This window comes from Phyllostomus discolor, chromosome 9 (assembly GCF_004126475.2).
Source record: "Phyllostomus discolor isolate MPI-MPIP mPhyDis1 chromosome 9, mPhyDis1.pri.v3, whole genome shotgun sequence".
Classification (NCBI taxonomy): domain Eukaryota; kingdom Metazoa; phylum Chordata; class Mammalia; order Chiroptera; family Phyllostomidae; genus Phyllostomus; species Phyllostomus discolor.
Window position 1 is genome coordinate 45,798,883 of NC_040911.2, and position 17,236 is coordinate 45,816,118.

The 17,236-nt window shown below is 38.7% G+C and overlaps 1 long non-coding RNA gene across 1 annotated transcript in view; it reads right to left on the bottom strand.

The window, feature by feature from the left end:
• Positions 1–2,631: 2,631 nt before the first annotated feature.
• LOC118496722 overlaps positions 2,632–17,236 on the bottom strand; it is an 89,746-nt gene continuing 75,141 nt past the window's right edge. Inside the window, exon 4 of the long non-coding RNA XR_004899279.1 lies at positions 2,632–2,691. This is a non-coding gene — a long non-coding RNA (uncharacterized LOC118496722). The remainder of the gene's footprint in view (positions 2,692–17,236) is intronic.

Genomic DNA, 17,236 nt, shown 5'->3' on the forward strand with positions numbered 1-17,236 from the left:
ATTACCAAATAATATTTACTGAGATAAACCTTCTCTCTTAAGGGTATCTATGACAGTTGTTAATTATTTTTAATTACCAGGTAAGCTCAGAGAGTTTCCAAAAAAAAACATTAAGAATTAATCTCAGGGCATGACTATATCAAGAAAAACCTAATTCAGGCAGGCTCTAAGGAAACAGAAGCTATATTAGACACCATTAATAGTTTAATTATTAGCAGTTACTTTCCCCATACCATTTGTCAGCAAGATTCCAGTTTTTTCTACCTTTGTCTTAATAGCTACAAAGAAAGGATAATGTTAAAGTAGAAAGCATACATGAAAATAAAAAGTTCATAGGCTTTTAGGACTTGCTAAATTCAGGTTCAAATCCTGGGTCCACCAAACTAGTAAACATTACCCTAAATAAATAAAATGGCTTCTCAAGGCTTCATCATCTGTAACAAAGGAGTTAATGTTAGTGACGCAGAATGATCATTCAATAAATTATTTTGTAATGATTTCCAAAGAAATACCTTGCTTCTTATCAAACCCTACCAAGAATTGAGTGTTTTTCAGTATAATTTTCTGTTCACATATAGATATATGTGTACATAGTTTTTATTTTTCTTTTGTAATTATTTTGAAGACATAAGATAAATGACTAAATCCCTTTTGTTTTACAAGTAGCCTATAACCTCCAGAAACTAGAGAAAAAAATATCCATTTTAATGCTAGCACAACTAGGACAATAGGCAATTTAGGGAATAGTTCCCCTTCAGTCACTAAAAGTGGTAAAAACATGTTACCTCAAAAGACCCTCTGATAATTCAATTTGCATTTCAACTAACAGTTTGTAACATCTCTATACACAAACCAAACCTCATCCTCTAAACACTGAGCTATCTATGTTCCACGGCTAGGAAAACAGCAAGAACAAGAATATCAGATTTGGAGAAGAAGCAAGCACAGGGCGAAACTTTTGAGAATGACCCATAACTATAAAACATGTGTGAAAATGGAAGAACAGCTGCAAAAAGTTACTTTCCATTAAAACTATTTAAGATAAACCTGTAGTTGGCTGTAATGAAACTATAAAAACTAAATTACTAAAAAAATTTAGTTTTAAAGACTGAATTTTTTTTAACCCTCACCCAAAGATGTGTTTGTTGATTTTAGAGAGGAAGGGAGAGAGAAAGAGACGCACACAGACGTGAGAGGCAACATCAATCAGTTGCTTCCAGTACCCACCCCAACCCAACCAAGAATCAAACTCACAACCTTTTGGTGTATGTGACAATGCTCCAACAAACTGAGCCATCAGCCAGGGCTAAACATTCTTAAATGGTTGGCCTAACTCTGCTTTTCCTTTTGTAGAATCAATGCTTCAACCATGGAATAAGAGAATCTCAAACAATTTACGTTACTGTGAATATATAGCTGCAGGGAAGAAGCAACAACATAATAAATCACAACCTCTCTCTGAAGAGAAAATAAATGTTTTAAAAACACCTGCTGTTAGGGCCAGGTACAGTCCAAATTTATTTCTGGAATTCCAGAGTTGCATAACTGAAGTATATTTCAATGGAGATGAACATCAAGTTACATAATTATCAAATTACCATATTCTATTTTGCTTTTTTAGCAAAGAACATGATCAGACTGGGGTGACAGCAAGAAAAAAAAAGAAATTTAAAGCAGCATATTTTTCTTATAGTAGATTTTTATTTAAAAAATCACTTAGGTAGAAGGCTACAAATTTTCAACATTGTGTCCCAAGGCTAAGCAATATAAAATGATCTTTAAAGACCTAAATTCTTTGTTCTCATTTTATTCAAGGTATTTGTAGCTTTATCCATTATTAAAAAAGAAACCTTACTCAACAAACACTTAAGATACTTTAAAAGATTATTAAAGAAAAATTATCAAATTTCTGTACTTTCTTTCCATGGAGAACAGCACAAACGTTGGATATTCAACTACATTTTACAAAAAGTTTAGTAACAGTTGTCTGCTTGTATAGCAATAATCACAAAATATATGGCACAAATATTCCAGGGAAATACCATCTGCATTTTTTTATTTAAATTTAAAGCATCAGAGAATTAGTTGAATATTCAAAAGGTATATTAATAACCATAATAAGGGACATTCGTCATAGAGCAAATGTAAAATCTCTAAAACATGACTTCAATAAAAGAGTACAATTGACATCACTAGAACAGTAAACAATCTGGGAAAAGCTTAAGTGAAGAATTATAAAGAAAATAAACAGAATTCAAAGGGAAAGTTTACAAATCAAAAGTTGTTTTACTTAAAGCTCTTATGAGCTTCAAGCTTTTTCTTGATGTATATATAGGGGTGGGGCAAAAGCAGGTTTACAATTGTTCATGTGGAAAATAATACAATAGTTAATAAACAGTAATACAAGAATAAACCTGTGTTTTGCATACTCACAACTCTAAACCTTCTTTTGCCCCATGCAGAATTTGAAAATCTTAGATGACACTGATAAAGTCTACAGAAGAGTATGTAGCACACTGTTGATAAATAATATTATACACTTAAATTAATAAAACTAAGACAACTAAAGCTATCTAATAAAAGCTTCATTAAAAGTTGTTCATTGTGACTGAACTATAAAGGGTGGTGGTCATTACCGTGACTCAAAGGCGCTGCACCATCCCTGGGCTTTTCTTCCTCTGGGCTTTGCTCCTAGAACACAGAAAATCTGGTTTAGACTGTATTTTTGGTTGATTGTTTGAAACACCGAAAACTAACTTCCCTGTCTGCAGGAAACCAAGCCATGGAAAGCACTGTAATGAAGGGGACAACAGATCAGCAGCCAGTGCCCTGGAGGTGGGTGCTCTGGCCCCAGGAGGGGCACACAATGACCCATTCAGACACGGGAAGGACCCTTTACTACTGTTGTGGGAGAAACATAATTTTCCTCCTGCCCCTCCAAGTTCTTCTGGCCAGACTAATAATCAAAATGATATGAAACAGATTGAGAGGAGAAAATGACCTACCTTACTGTGTATGTGCTTATAACAGTTCCATAAAATATGAGACCCAAGGACAGAAGGGCAGTTAAGGCTTATATAACATCTTTGGCTAAGAAGAAAAGGGCAGAAAGGTAGTAGTTTGGGACTTCGAAGGCCAGGAGGGCAATTCAAATGCAGACAGAACAGTAATGTTCGGTAAATGTTTTCTGGTCCATCTCTAACAACAAACATAGAGAGGACTTTGTTCAAAGGGGCCTTGCTAGATTCCTCCCTGTCTATCACACCAGTTCACATTAAATCATAGTTACCCATGATAAAACTCCCTTCCCAGAGCAGGTCCTAAATTTTGGTGGGCAGTTAGTGGGAGAGCCCAAAGCCTTTTCCTGAGTCTTTTGTTTCTTGAAAATAACCAGGCATGTTTTGGGGTGGAAAACTCCATTACCCGTTGCTGTCTTAATTCTTTGCTGGCTAAAATACAAGAGAAGGTCAAGTTCACTGGCATTTAATATTGACAAGAGCACTTTCCTAACAGGATCCCTGGGTCTGACAGTCATGCTAGACACATGCTAATAGAAGAGGCACGTCCCACAACGTCCCACAACAGAGCTAAGTCCTCCTTCCTACCTTTGCTTTCAGCATACCAGGAACTGCCACATTTACAAGGCTCAGTTAAGATAACATTATCTAATTTTAGCCAAACTGACCCTCACAGAATGGACAAATGACTTCAAAGATTCCTGGGAAGAAACTATACAGACCAAACATGAAGGACAGTCCAAGAAACCAACAAGGAGATGGCAGAGCTTCCCTCCATGGAGCGAGCAGTGCATCAGGCACACTCCCACAGCAATCTTTAGCAAAGACCAGGGGAATCACTTCTATTCTGAAAGATACTCACAATAGCAAAGAGCATTTGTTAATGTATATCTAGACAGATGTTTTATTTACATAATTTTGTGGCCATAATTTTGTATGCCCCTTACAAAAATTCACTTACAGAAACCCTCAAAAATTGGGAAGCAATTTCGCATTTTAAAAATTGTCCCAATGAAGGGTTTCCTGAGCTTTGAACTCACTTTTGGAAATACAAATATGTAGGACTTCCGGCTAAGATGGAGGCATAGGTAGACACACTGTGCCTCCTTGCACAACCAAAAGAAGGACAACAACAAATTTAAAAACAAAAAACAACCAGAACTGACAGAAAATCGAACTGTATGGAAGTTCGACAACCAAGGAGTTAAAGAAGACACACTCATCCAGACCAGTAGGCAGGGTGGAGACAGGCAGCTGGGCAAAGAGGACTTGTGGCAAGGCTGTGGTTGGTGATCAAGGCAGCAGCTGGCAGACCTGGAAAGGCTGCAAATTGTGGAAAGAGTGGTCCCATATTTGCATGCAGATAAACCAGGATACACAACTGGGCAGCAAAACAGACCACGTAACCCAGGGATCCAGTGCAGGGAAATAAAGCCTCAAACCTGTGATTGAAAACACCTGTGGGGGTTAAGGCAGCAAGCAAGAGAAACTCCCAGCCTCAAAGGAGAGTTCATTGGAGAGACCAACAGGGTTCTAGAATGTACACAAGCCCACCCACCCAGGAATCAACACCGGAAGGGCCCAATTTTCTTGTGGGTAGTGGGGGAAGTGACTGAAAGCCAGCTTATAACTGAACAAGCCATACTGTTCCCTCTTGGACCCCTCCCCCACATACAGCATCAAAACACAATAATGTGGGTAGCTCCTCCACGGTGAAAACCTAAGGTTCAGCCCCTTAATAAATAACAGGTGCACCAAGACAAAAACAATGGCCCACATGAAAGAACAGCTCAAAGCTCCAGAAAAAATACAAAGTGATGAAGAGACAGTCAATCTATCAGATGCAGAGTTCAAAACACTGGTAATCACTGGCTGGTGTAGCTCAGTAGATTGAGCACGGGCTGCAAACCAAAGCATCGCAGGTTCGATTTCCAGTCAGGGCACATGCCTGGGTTGCAGGCCACGGCCCACAGCAACCGCACATTGATGTTTCTCTCCCTCTCTCTTTCTCCCTCCCTTTTCTCTCTAAAAATAAATAAAATCTTTTAAAAAAAACACTGGTAGTCAGGATGCTCACAGAATTGGTTGAGTATAGTCACAAAATAGAGGAACAAGTGAAGGCTATGAAAAATGAAATAAAGGAAAATGTACAGTGAACCAACAGTGACAGGAAGGAAATGGAGACTCAAATCAATGGTTTGGAGCAAAAGAAAGAAAGAAACATTCGACCAGAACAAAATGAAAAAAAAATTTTTAAAAAATGAAGAGAGGCTTAGGAACCTCCAGGAAAACTTTAAATGTGCCAACATCCAAATCATAGGGGTGCCAGAAGGAAAAAATAATGAAAGAGAACTTTTCCAATCTAGCAAAGGAAATAGACTTCCAGGAAGTCCAGGAAGCTCAAAGAGTCCCAAAGAAGTTGGCTCCAAGGAAGCACACACCAAGGCACATCATTATTACATTACCCAAGATTAAAGATAAGGAGAGGATCTTAAAAGCAGCAGGAAAAAGGAGATAGTCTCATGGGAACTCTTTTGTAAGCAACTATCAGCTGATCTCTCAAAAGAAATCTTACAGGCAAGAAGGGGCTAGAAAGAAGTATTTGAAGTCATGAAAGGCAAGGACCTACATTCAAGATGACTCTATCCAGCAAAGCTATCATTTAGAATGGAAGGGCAGATAAAGTGCTTCCCAGATAAGGTCAAGTTAAAGGGGTTCATCATCACCAAGCCCTTATTATAAGTTAAAGGGACTTATCTAAAAAAAAGAAGATAAAAAATATTAACAGTAAAATGACAACAAACTCACAACTATCAACAACTGAACCTGAAACAAAAACAAAAACAAAAAATGAAATAAGCAAACAACTAGAACAGGAATAGAATCACAGAAATAGAGATCACATGGAGGTTTATCAGTGGGGAAGGGGAGGTGGGGAAAGGGGGAAAGGTACAGAGAATAAGTAGCATAAATGGTAGGTAGAAAATAGACAGGGGAAGGTGAGGAATAGTATAGGAAATGTAAAAGCCAAAGAACTTATATGTACTACCCATGAACATGAACTAAGGAAGGGAAGGGGAATGTAGGTGGGAGGGGGTGTGCAGGACGGAGGGGAATAAAGGGACAACTGTAATAGCATAATCAATAAAGTATATTTAAAGGAAAGAAAGGAAATATAAATATGTAATACTTTTGATTAGTTCCCAGGAAAAGTGACTGTCATCAGAGAAGGTGAAAATTCAGCAGCTGCAATATACAAAAGCCTTCACATTACTGATGGATGGCACTTTTCAGTGATTTAATAATTGTATCCAACAACCATCTCCTCAGTGTATTCCTCTGTATCTTTGTGACAGGCCTTTTTAAGCTATGACTAGGGTGACTGACTATCATTTTTTCAGGAATGACCTGACCACAGCACTGAAGTCCCATACCTGAGCGACCCCTCAATTCTAGAAAAGCCAGGATCCTAGCTATGACATTAGTTAAAACCAAACCTAAAAACACTGACTTCAGATAATGGTAACAAAATGTTTTGAATCAAGCTTCCAAGAAAGAATCATGCATATTAATATTTTGGTGAGGGAAAACTCATCTTTAAGTAATAAAAAATAATATTAATTTCATTTTTATATTATACTATTTTAGTTTCTTTTTTAGGCCATGGCTTTAATGTACTAAGTAAAACATTTAATTCTTAAATAGACAAATAAACCACATGTATCAAGATAAAATAACAAAGTTTCCTTATTGGTGGGTAAAGCAAACCAACAAGTTTGAAAATGACTGTGTCAGGCTGCCATTTGCCTACAAAGCCACATCTGAGTGTGACAGATTCACTGAGATGCCTTAGCTTGCTGTTTTTCTGTATATGTAATTTTAGTTTTTGAGTTCATTTGGTTCAAAGTAAAAATGTACTCCTGTACACAGAAACAAATAAAACAGTGAAAACTTTCCTACCTGTCCTCCCCCATCTGGCCAACTCATAATTACTGTTATTAGATTCTAATATATTCTTGCAAAATTTTCTTTATACGTATACAAGGAAACATATAGATTTTATTTTCCTGCTCTTATGCACAAAAGGTATCATATCATAATATTGTTTTCCACTTCTCTTTCAGTTAACAAATACCTCAGAGATCATTATCATGTTATGAAGAGCATTGTACTTCCATAGCTACACAGCATTATCCTGACTGGATATTACATGATTTGTTTAGCTGGCTTCATATTCATGAATGTTTAGGTTGTTTCCTATCTTTTTTCCAATCATATAAAGCTGCAGTGAAAAATCAGCACATATGTCCTTGGTATATGTGCAAGGATATCTATGGAATGACTTCTCAGAAGTAGAGGCTTGCATTTTCCTGCTGAGAAGCACCACCAAGTTGGGCTCCACAGGAGCTGCTCCACCAAACCTCGCAGAGCCCTGCGCTTAGCGCTCTGCCCTAAGCCTCAGATCAAGGCCTGTTTTCCCACTGCCGGGAGGAAAGGGTGTGTTATCAAATTTTTAGAATTTTGCCAACATGGCAAGTGAAATATGATATCTAACTCTAGTTTTAATTTATACTTGTTTCACTATGAGGAAGTTGAAGATTACTTTGTGTACTAAAAAGCCATTTGTATTTCCTTTTCCATGAAATAGCTCTTTATATATTTGGTCCATTTTTCTGTTGGAATAATTATTCATATTTTGTTCTTAATAAATCAGAAAGATTATTCCTTTCTCTACAGTATGAAATGCATCATTTATTTTTTTCCAGCTTATCATTCCCCTTTTCTTATGGCAGTTTTTAATATGCAGAGATTTTTGTTGTTTCTTTTAAAAAATGAAACTATTGCCCTGGCTGTGTGGCTCAGTGGATTGAGCACCAGCCTGTGGACCAAAAGAAATGAAACTATAACAGTTTTCCTTTATGGCTTCTAGATTTAGGTAACAGAAGATTCTTCTTAATTCCCAGATCATAAGCCTTCCCCTTTGTTTGTCTGTTACACCTATAGCTTATTTCTTACATTTAAACCTTTGATAAATCTGAATTTGTTCTAGGACACGATATGAGGTAAAGTCACAATATTTTTGCCCAGGTAAACCATTCAGTTGTCCCAAGACCACTTATTGAATAGTTCTTCTCCTGCTCATCTGCCTAGGATGTGTGTATTATACACCAAACTCCATGAGCATTTCCTCCTCCTCCTGGCTTGTCTCTTCATTTGTTTAGTTCTTCTAGTCCAGTACCACTGCCTTTACTTCTCTGTGAGCCTCAGTTTCCTAATCTGTGTCTTAAGATAATCATAAGTTAATAAGAAGATAATCATAACTTCTTTACTGGATCATTTTAAGAATTAGAGATCCACAGGTAAAGCCTTATTACAGCACATGACATATGGTAGGCTCTCATGGTAGCTATTACAGTTATTTTGCCAGATTTTGAATTGCTAAGACATATCCTGTATTTAATATTAAGTTAGCCTGCCTATTTGTGTTTACTGCCTGAAGAAACATATCTCAAATGAACAAAATCTCTGATGAAATAAGAATTCCAAAAGAAAAGTCAAGATCTTAAAACCTGAACTGAAATAATTATCTATTTTTTTTTTACTTATTAAATGCATTTATAGGCCAAGAACTGTGCTGGGTTTTCAGGGTAAACATCATCGAATACAATTTCTGATGTTTATGCACTGACTAGCCATCATTTGACAGTCCACCACCTGCTGAATGGGTGATTGAGGACAAAGGAAAGACTGGGTTTACTCTGCTGTTTCCTGCTCCTTACCACATTCTCACCCTGACTGATAGCACTGCAGTTCCTGTTCTCCCTGCACTGCTCTGGGCTCACCTTCGCCTGCCTGCCTCAGCCCCTCTCCCTAAGCAAACTAACATGGCCACTCTTCTGAGGCTCCATCTCACCTACTGTCTGTGTCTGTCACCCCCCCCCCATGCCATCCAGTCCACTGTCAGTTTCACAAACATGACAACCAATGGATCTATAACTCCCTCCATCGTTTCAAATGTGTAGATCCAAAGTCCCTGGGTAAAGCTTCATCTGGATGCCCTACAAGCTCCTAAAACTAAATACTTACAAGATGAATTCATCATTTTATACTCAAAGCCTCTTCTTACCCCCTGCAAAGTACCCTGAACTCACTCTGCAGCTTTTTTCACCCATACTTTCTCCTCCACCAGCTTAATCCCTTTTTGGCAGAGAAGGTTCTCAGATGACCCCGAATGAACCATGCCCTTGTAGAATCTCCTCCCCTGAGTGGGGTGAAATCTGACACTTGCTTCTAGACCACAGCAAAGGTAGTGGCACAGTAACTCCCTAGTTGTATTACCATATATGACTCCACCTCAGCTGACTGGAATAAAAGGGTCTCCTGCTGGCCTTGGAAAAGTGGGCTGCCATGTTGTAAGAGGACCATGTAGAGAGGAACTACAGGGCCTGTTGGAGCCAAGAGTGGCCCCAGCTTATCAGCTAGCAAGAAAGCAATCCTACAACTACAAGGAACAGAATTCTGCCAACAACTACATGAGCTGGGAGGAGGCCACTGAGCTCCAAGAGTAACTCTGCCAAGCCAATACTTTGATTTTACCCTTTAAGACCCAGAGCAGAGAATCCATATAAGCCATACCTGGATGTCTAACCTACAGAAAATGTGCAATAATAATAAATGAGTGTTTGAAGTCGTTAAGTTTGTAGTAATTTGTTATGTGGCAATACAAAACTAATACACACCTATTTTTCCTTTAGGAGTCAGCTCAGGAAACTTTCTTTAATTTTATTTCCTCCTCCTCACGCTAAGTTGAGTAACCTTCTGAAGCCTGGAAGTATCCTACACAAATCTCTATTATTGGGCCTATCACATTGCACCACCATTATGTGTTTTACTGGTCTTGCCCACTTTGATGAATTTCCTGAAAGCAGACAGTGTCTTAACCTTTTATCCTCAAACACAGCCTAACACCTAGTCTAGCTCAACAAACATCTACTGAATGAAGGCATGAATGCAAAGTTCAAGAACAGTACGTTCTGCCTGGCAGATTTCACATTCAAAGTTATCACAGATATCTTTGTGCAATTAATAAGGTAGCATCCTGGTAAAATGCACTATAACCCAGTGCTTCTCAAACTTGAGCATGTATATGACCACCTGAGAATCTTGTTAAAAGGCAGAACTTTATTCCATAGGTCTGGAGTGGAGCCCAAGATTAAGATTTTCCAACAAACCCCCAGATGATGATTCTGCTGAAGGTCTGTGGGCCACACAATGAGTCAAATGGCTGTCATTACTGGGGGGTGGGGGTGGGGAGTGGGGGGAGGTTGGTGCATGGGAAAGCAATAACCCAATCCTATCCACCCTTCTTCTGCCACATGCAAAATGATGAACTGAATAAGATCTAATTTTCTATGATAGCTCTTTACCCCATTCAATACATGGGAAATTTACATAATTCAAAACAACGTAAGTCTTTTCTCATAAAGGTTCTACTGCAAAAAACTGAAATGGTAACAAAAAATAGTATTCAAGAGTTGATTATGTGAGCACAACAGCTACCGAATCATTTTTATAATCACTGTATCATTCAAATATAAAAAGAAATATATAATATGCTGTCTGTCACTCAGTTAGTAGACTAGGGTGTTTGGTTAACACTTCTTTATTTGCTATTGAAATTCTGCCTAGATAGAAGAAATACATTCCCCCAAAAAATAAATTACCTCTCACTTCGGAGTTAAATTACTGGATTTCTTTATATCCATATGTTTTTTAGATGTATCAAGGTTATAGATATACACATCAAAAACCATAGTTTTATATTTCAAAATATATCTGCATTTCCCTTATTATATACTGATCTAATGTTTTTTTAATAATTTTGCAAATAAGAAAGGATTTAATATCATACAGTAGTGCAGAAAAAAATGCTGAAATTGGAGTAGGGTAACCTGAGGCCAAATCCCAACCCCACCCCTAAAGTGCTGTTTTCTCTGGATCTGATGAGCAAATGACACATACTCTCTGGACCTGACTTCTCTTGTCTGTAAAATAAGAGAACTGGACTAAATGTTCTCCAAAGCTCCCAGCCTTTAACACTCTTTGCTTCTGTCTGAGTTAATTAATCATTTCATAAATGTAATAAGTCAATACTGCTATTAACAAATAGATAATTAATTTTTAAAAACCAAAAGAAAAAATGAGCAGTTTACCCAATCCTCACAGACAGAACATATAAGGAAATCATATGAATTGAGAAAAATAAAACCATTACTATTTCTCAGGTTTCGAACTTTAGTTCTCAAAACTGAAAATAATTTGAGGGGGGGAGAAACAGTGCTCTAAAAAATAGGAGAGAATGATTTGAGGAACAGAAAATAAGTCTCTGCAGTGGTACATTTCCATTTGTCAATTTTAAATCCATGATTTCAGAAGAGAGGATTATGAGTAGGGAAAACCACTAAAATGGCCCTGGAGGCATCATATACTTTCCTACAAGTTACAGTGATGTATTCTAATTAATCAGTGTCTACATTTCCCTAACTATGAATTCCAATCAGGGAAGCAAAGCACAGGATTTTCACCACTGATTTGTGTTGGGCAGTTTGAAGTCATTGCCTCGGAATTGTCAGATAGTGCCCCCCTTTCCTGCACTATCAGACAGAGTCCCTGCAGCAATGAAAGACTTTGGGGCACCCTGCTATTCCTCTTCCACAAGAACAGAGGGTGAAATCTGCTGGTTTCATGAACTATAGAAAACACTGAAATCCTATTTAATAACTCCAGTAATAAACTACTATGTAACTTTCACCTGCTGTTTCAAGTCCACTTTTCTAATTTTCTTTTGGTGTGGTTCAATGTGGGATATAAACTGAAGATAAATGAAACTAACCTTTCAGATGAACATTCAGGAAAGGATTACTTTCCATTGCCCTACTGGAATTCAGATCCAGACAGAGAGAAGGAAATGTTCTCATTTTGTTCAAACACTCATTAACACAGCTAGTCTCTAAATTAAATATCTCTATAGTATTTGTATTAATCATGTATTTTTAAAAATTTTCTATATTTTATGATGCTCTGACATTTGGGGGACCTTTGGACAGAGGAGGGATTGTTTCTCTCAGAGAGAGCTAATTCCTAGAGACAGCAAAACAACTTGCTGGCATTTCAGGTCTTTGATATGCCAATCAACCAATCCTGGTCATATCCCACTGGCCTCTTTTTGCAGGCTCTGGCAGTCTGGGACACTATCCTCATGCCCTAAATCAGCCAGGTATTAGACAAGCAGAGATGGTCCCTATACTAAAGACCAAGAAAACGATTAACCCAGACCACCCTACACATGTTTGGCTTGCCTTGCCCATTCTTTGCTCCCTTTAAAAAACACAATAAACAGTTCCAGCCAAGATAGAGGCATAGGTAGAAACCCTTCACTTCCTTGCATAACCAAAAGGAGGATAACAGCCAATCTAAAATCACTAAGCAACCAGAAGTGCCAGAAAAATCAAATTGCGTGGAACTCCAACAACCAAGGAATTAAAGAAACAGTCAAATAGAACCAGACCACTAAGAATCCATGACAACGCACCAGACCACACCGTGGGACCTGCTCAGAAAAACCTCAGAGAGGTGACCAACCTAATGGGCAGAGCTGGCTGAAGGCAAAACTGAGACTCAGAGTTGACTGTGGACTATGGCAGTTGCCACAGTGGGAGAAACGCCCTGTCTCACACAAGAGTTCCTTAGAAAGTGGGCTAGAGCCCAGTAAGCAAGCTGCATTGTTCCCTCTATGGCCCCTCCCCCACAGGCAGCAATGCAGAGCAGCAAGGAGGGTTGCCCTGCCCTGGTGAATACCTAAGGCCCCACCCCCTTACAACTTAACAGGTGCCCCAAACAAAGAAATAGAGCCCAAATGAAACAACAGAGCAAAACTTCAGAAAGCCAGCTAAGCGAAGAGGAGATATCCAAACTATCTGTTGGAGAATTTAAAGCTCTGGTAATCAAAATGCTCACAGAACTGATTGAGCTTGTCTGATAAATGAAAGAACAAATGAAAGATACCCAAAATGAAATAAAGCAACATATTCAGGGAACCAACAGTGACAGGAGGGAAACCAGGACTCAAAGCAATGATTTGGAACAAAAGAGAAAAATAAACATTCAGCAGGAACAGAATGAAGAAACAAGAATTCAAAAAAACGAAGAGAGACTTAGGAACCTCTGGGACAGCCTGAAACATTCCAATATCCAAATTATAGGGGTGCCAGAAGGTGAAGAACAACAGCAAGAAATTGAAAATTTATTTGAACAAATAATGAAGGAAAACTTCCCCAATCTGGCAAAAGAAACAGACTTCCAGAAAGTCCAGGGAGCCCAGAGAGTCCCAAAGAAGTTGGACCCAAACAGGAACACATCAAGGTGCATCATCATTAAGTTACCCAAGATTAAAGATAAGGAGAGAATCTTAAAAGTAGCAAGAAGAAAGGAGAGACTTACCTACAAAGGAGTTCCCATCAGGCTATCAGCTGATTTCTCAAAAGAAACCTTGCAGGGGCTGGAAAGACATATTTGAAGTCATGAAAGGTAAGGACCAATATCCAAGATGACTCTGTCCCACAAAGCTTTCATTTAGAATGGAAGGGCAGATAAAGTGCTTCCCAGATAAGGTCAAGTTAAAGGAGTTCATCATCACCAAACCATTATTATATGAAATGTGAAAAGAACTTATCTAAGAAAAAGAAGATAAAAAATATGAACAATAAAAATAACAAATTCACAACTATCAGCAATTGAACCTAAAAGAAAAAAAAAACAACAAAAACAAAAACTAAGCAAACAACCAGTACAGGAACAGAATCAGAGAAATGGACATCACATGCAGGGATTTCAGTGGGGTGGAGGAAGGGAGAAATGGGGGGGAAAGGTACAAGGAAGAAGAAGCATAATTGGTAGGTATAAAATAGACAGGGGGAGATAAAAAATGGTATAGGAAACAGAGGACTCAAAGGACTTATATGTACAACACATGGATGTGAACTAAGCGGGGGAAAACCTTAGTTCATATTGGAGGGTTGGGGGATGCAGGGTGGATGAGGGATAAAGGGGGAACTATTGGGAAAACTATAGTAGCATAATCAATAAAAATACTTTAAAATTAAAATTTCAAAAATAAAAAATAAATAAAAAACACAATAAAGGTTTTTTGTCTACATTTTCCCTTCACTCCTTCTGCCTCCTGACCAACTTTGGTCCTTCCCCAAATGGTCCTCCATCCTGTGACGTGCCCCCTATTCTTAGGAAATGTGAGCTACAAACTCTCTTTTCAATGGCAGCTGTCTCATGATCTGTTAGCCTCACCATACCTGAATAAAATAAAATAAAAATCCCAGGTGTATTTTAAAATGGTGTTTCCTAAGATTTATAAAACAAAAAAAGGGGAAAATATCTAAAATACCCTTATTAACACCTTTCTATAAGTCCTCCACATATAAATGAATTTCATTGGCTGATACAAACTATTATTAGTCATGTATAGGGTAACAAAATAATAAAAAACTTAGAACTACTGAAAATAAGAAACTAAAAAGAAAAGAAAAACTAAAATAATCCCACCCTAAACAATTTCTCAATATCTATTTAAGAATATTACAAAATAGAGGACTTCCAGCAAGATGGAGGCATAGGTGGATGCACCGTACCTCCACGCACGACCAAGATTAGAACAACAACAATTTAGAGGCTGAATAACACCCAGAACTGACAGAGAATTTATCTGAATGGAAGTAGAACAGCCAAGAAGTTGAAGTAGACCCGTTCATCCTGACCAGTAGGAGGGGTGGAGAGGAGCAGCCAGGTGCCGGTCAAGGCGCACGGAGAACAGGGCAAACTGGGTGCATAAGGCAACAGGGAGTGCGAAAGGCATGTGGGGCACACAAGATCGAAGCAGGTGGACCTTGAGTACTCAAGCGGCAGCTGGCAGACCCAGTGAGGCAGCGATTGTGGACCAGGGCAGAGTGAGCAACCCAGGATCCCAGAGAAGGGACTGAGGTCCCAGGAGAATGGAGCTACCGCCATTATTCGCCCCCCCCCCCGCCCCCGCCCCCACATACAACGTCACAATCTAGTGACTGGGGTGACCAGCCCTGGTGAACACCTAAGGCTCCACCCCTCACCATAACAGGAGCAACCAGACCAAAAAAAAAAAAAAAAAAAGAGAGAGAGAGAGAGAGAGCATGTCTCAAACAGAAGAACAGATCAATGCCCCAGGACTCATCCTTTTGAGCGACTAAGAGATAGCCAATCTATCAGATGCACAGTTCAAAACACTGGTGATCAAGAAGCTCACAGAATTGGTTGATTTTGGGTGCAAATTAGACGAAAAATGCCGGTTACCATAAAAGAGATGAAGGAAGATGAACAGAGAACCAATAGTGATGAAAAGGAAACTGGGACTCAAAACAATAGAGTGGACCAGAAGGAAGAAAAAAAACAACCAAACAGGAAAGAATGATGAAATAAGAATTCAAAAAAAATGAGGAGAAGCTTAGGAACCTCCAGGACATCTTTAAATGTTCCAACATCCGAATTATAGGGGTACCAGAAGGGGAAGAAGAAAAGCAACAAATTGAACACATATTTGAACAAATAATAAAGGAGAACTTCCCCATTCTAGCAAAGGAAATAGACTTCCAGGAAGTCCAGGAAGCTCAGAGAGCCCCAAAAAAGTTGGACCCAAGAAGAAACACACCAAGGCACATCATAATTACACTAGCCAAGGTAAAAATGAAGGAGAGAATCCTAGAAGCAGCAAGAGATAAGGGAACAGTCACCTACAAAGGAGTTCCCATCAGACTATCAGCTGATTTCTCAGAAGAGACCTTACAGGCAAGAAGGGGCTGGAAAGAAGTATTCCAACCCATGAAAGACAAGGACCTATAAACCAGATTACTGTATCCAGCAAAGCTTTCATTTAGAATGGAAGGGCAGATAAAGTGCTTCTCAGATAAGGTTGAGTTAAAGGAGTTCATCATCACCAAGCCCTTACTTTATGAAATGTTAAAGGGACTTATCTAAGAAAAGAAGATACAGAAAAAACATGTATAGTAAAAGGATAGCAAACTCACAATGATTAACAACCACACCTAAAGCAAAACCAAAAGAAACTAAGCAAACAACTAGAACAGGAACAGAACCACAGAAATGGAGATAACATGGAGGGTTAGCAACAGGGGAGTGGGAGGTAGAGAGAGGGGGAAAAGGTACAGAGAATAAGTAGCATAGATTGTAGGTTGAAAATAGATAGGGGGAGGATAAGAACAGTATGGGAAATGTAGAAGCTAAAGAACTTATAAGTATGACACATGGACATGACTAAAGGGGGAGATATGGGTGGGAAAGGGTATATAGGGTGGAGGGGAGTGAAGGGGGGAAATGGGACAACTGTAATAGCATAATCAATAAAATATATTTTAAAAAAAGAAGTACAAATAGGTAGCTACAGAATAGGCAGGGGGATGTTAACAGTATAGGAGATGGCATAGCCAAAGAACTTATATGCACAACCCATGGATATGAGCCAAGGAGGGGTGGGTGCTGCGGAAGGGAATGGGAGATACTGGGTGGAGGGGGGCAAAGGGGGAAAAATTGGGACAACTGAAATAGCATAAACAATAAAATATATCCCAAAAATAAAAATATATAAAAAAAGAATATTATGAAATAGATCTCATTACTCCATGCCCAAGTTGAAGGCAACCATGGCCTATCTTGTCAGTCTATCAAGTACAGCTGCCACAATATCAAGTATAACTCCTTCTGCTCTGCCTTTAAGATGCTCTAAGCTCCACCACCCAGATCCACCCTAGTCATCTTACTACTTCATGTGTACCATAGCTCAGAGTTATTGAATTGGAAAGACCCTTAAATATCTTCTAATCTAAGGGTCTTGTTCTACAACCAAAGAAGCTGAGCCCCCAGTTTGGTGAAGGACTTGTCCTTGGTCAGAGAACTAATGATCACCAGAGCCAAAAACTAAAATGCAAATATTCTGACCCCACGGCCCAACACTCATTTTACAAAACTGCCAAGAGCAACATCTGCTCAAGTCATTATAATCTCATCATATCACATATGTCATATTTGCTGTCAACCCCATTCCTCTGCTCTTGCTGCTCCTTGGCCCAGATGATCCCTGCTATACCCTTCAACTTTCTTAC